Genomic DNA, 3305 nt, shown 5'->3' with positions numbered 1-3305 from the left:
CTGAACTAAACTCATCCTTGAATCAAAAAATAATTGTATTTTTGATGAGGGAAGTAATGTTGTCCTTTGTTGGCAGATCAGTTTCTAACATCAGTGTGCAGTGGGCAGCAGGAAGGAACAATCTGGAAAAATCATCGCATATTTGCATACTGTGAAATAAACCATAAAGCATGACTTAAGCTCATTCCATGAGTTTGCCTTTACACAGTGTATGTAGAAGGGGAAGACCAAGGCAGAAAATTCTGTTCTGTTGTAGTCCAGAATTTGCATGGTAAAACAAGATTTATGTTTTGTGCTAGAAGTGCCACAGTGCCTTTCCACAGCATGCAAAGCAGAGGCTGAAATGGTCATCATCTGATGAGTGTGTTCAGTGTATCTGCTGCCAGCCTTTGGTGTTTGATTGACTTATGAGGCTTCTTTAATTATGTTGGAAGATAGAGGTAAATTAGCCTAAAGGCAGGCTGATTTGTTGATGATGATATGGACTGGGGAGGAATCTAGAAGTAGTCTTTACCAGTTTCATTCCTTGCTCCTCTCTTTGCTGCATTATCAGTTCTTGAAGGTCTGCTAGGACACTGAGGCAAAGGTAAAGGTTTGTACATAGTCTTACAAAACTTAATGTCTTCAGTGTACTTGGAGATGATGAAACAATGAAACTGGGAAATCCCTCTAAAACAGATTAGTGCATGAGATAGTTTTGGCTTTTTCTGGTAGATTCTGCCTGATTAAATGCAACGGATGGAAAAAAAAACCCACTTCAGTGTACTTACTGGATATGAGGTATGATCTAACAGAACAAAAGAAGAGAGTGAATATGTGGATCTTTATGCCTTTACAGGCCCCCCATGGAAAGAACAGAAACAAAGCCATTGCTATTTTGATAAGGGTTTCTGTTAAGCATATTATCTTCCTTTAAGAATGCTTTTTGGTATGACATTTTTGTACTTTGAAAATAGTGCAAGGTTATACATAAATTAATGTAGTCAGACTTTGACATGTATGCATTTCACTTACTTAGGCCATGAAAAGCAGGATGTCTGATGCACTGTTCCTGATAAGCATCTGAGAAATGAGCTGGCTGCACTGCTGTTGAGGTGACAGCTTAGGCACTGGAAATATAGGACTAACAAAAAAGAAGCCTAAAGGATGGACAGGCAAGATAGCACTGATCCCAAGGGAAGTCTGTAGAAATAAGACTGATAAGGAGAAAACATCTCAGCAGTTCTGATTTCTAGAGATAACAGAAGAGTTATATGGACTTTGAACTACTACTATAACATGTGCTATAAAATATACCACATGTATTTTCGTATCAGTGAAGTGCTGAGGAATTGGGTGTGGGAATTTGCAGCATGAGAATTGGTTTACATGGCTTTTCAGAGAAGATATTTAGGTTTTTTACTAGATTACAAATGGCAGGACTTGATTCCTGGGAAAATTGACAATTTTGTATGTCTGAAAAAAATCTTCACAATTTAGAAAGAAATGGCAGAAACTTAGAATTAAGAAAATACTTGCAGTCAGAGCCATATGTACTCATAGCTGTGTCCCGGTGCACCTGTGCTGGGATACATGTGTTTCAGGTTTCTTACAGAGTTCAGCTTTAAATAAAGAGTAGGCATGGGCATTTATTTATTTCATTTATAAACATCAGTGGTACTAGCAAATCAAGCTGAAAACTTCTATGCTGACTCAGGATGACTTGAGAAAATTTAATTGAAAATAGTATCTTAAAAGATGTACCTAGGTAAAGAATGAGCGTGATGTTCAACACCTGCTAAAGTTTTTAGAAGTCCATTCTGTTATTAGAACCGGTAATGCTTTTTTAAGACTTACTGTGTAGGAAGTGCAATATAAGAAGTCTAAAGAAAAAATAGAAGCAGTGTAAGAAGCAGAAAATTGTGTTTGGCAGGGGGCCGGAAGCAATTTTATTATTGTCTTTGCCTTTGAAGTAATAGTTTATGTGAAACCAGTGCTAAGTTTGACAGCCACTATTTCAAAAGGCCCTGAGTCGTGCTCCTGCTCTGGTTTTTGGGGTGCTGCTGAGTTTTTGGGGTTCTTGAACTAAAAGTGAAGTATTTTCTCCCTGGTGCTCACAGAGGCTCTGCTCCCAGGCTCATGCACTGGAACACCGTGATCCAAATGCAAGCCTCTCCTGTAGGGGACAGAGAGAGATGGCTGAACACCACAGAGAAAGATGAGACTTGGCTGGGCAGGAAAATTAAAAACAGAGAGACCAGAAAATGGGAGAAACATTTAGAAAGAGCAAGTGGATTGGAAATACAGATAAAATCCAGAGGCAGATGGACACTGGAGCTCACAGTCAATACAGTGGTACAACTGAAGGCAACAAAATAAAAGCAGCAGTGGGCTAGAAAGCGGATGAGCGGGCAGAGCTGAGAAACCAAAGAACTGGAGCCTGGCATAGGAAGAAGGTTAGTTCAGGATAAGAGAAACTGGAGATTGAATGAACAGTGAGGTTTGAGATAAGGTGGAGAAAATACAAAAGAATGGAAACAGAACAAAACTCAGAATAAAGGGAGAATGGTGTATGCCTGTTTTATTAGTCCACATTTGGTACGACCAGCTATAATTGCTGCAGGTACTTGATTTGGTTTGATGGCTGTGGTCTTTGAGTTTTCTTTGTCAGTGTGGAAGAAATTATACAGAAGGTATATGAAGACGACTAGGAAGATCAAGAAGCTAAGTATTCAAAAATTTGGGTTTATATCCAAATTTCACCACTCTATGAAGACTTTAGTTAATACACTGGTCATATCCTATTTTCTTGTTCACTGCTTGAGTTCATTGCCATGAGCTGTAATACTGCTACTGTTTCTTTTTTCACCTTTTGCCTTTAATAATGTCTTGATTACATATGATTCCAGTGTTCACAATTCAAGAAAATTGTTGATTTACTCTTGGACCTTCCTCTTAGATTTGTCAGGCGTGCTGTAACTCGTACCACAAATGTACTTTTACAGGACCCTAAAAAATGACCAGAATCAAAACTCAAGCATTAGGAGGAGGAGGTGGGAGGCAGGCAAACCATAGGCAAAAATCATATACTGAATTCGGGATACCTATGGTCCGGTTTCCCCACGTGAGGAAGAACTTGGCAAGGTGGAAGCAAAGCGCTGGTGGGCCCGGGGCGAAGCGTGTCCGCGGGGGGCTGCGGAGAGGGTGCTCGGCGCGGCCGTCGGTGCTTCCTCGGCGGGCGGCAGCGAAGGCAGAGCCGGTACTCGGCCGCCTCGCATAGGAAAGCGTCGTCGCTGCCTTGTGGCAGCGCAGACCTTCGCATACTG

Source organism: Manacus candei, unplaced genomic scaffold (genome assembly GCF_025592945.1).
Source record: "Manacus candei isolate 608988 ecotype Guabito, Panama unplaced genomic scaffold, ASM2559294v1 h1tg000027l, whole genome shotgun sequence".
Classification (NCBI taxonomy): domain Eukaryota; kingdom Metazoa; phylum Chordata; class Aves; order Passeriformes; family Pipridae; genus Manacus; species Manacus candei.
Note: the sequence above shows the minus strand (reverse complement) of the source record.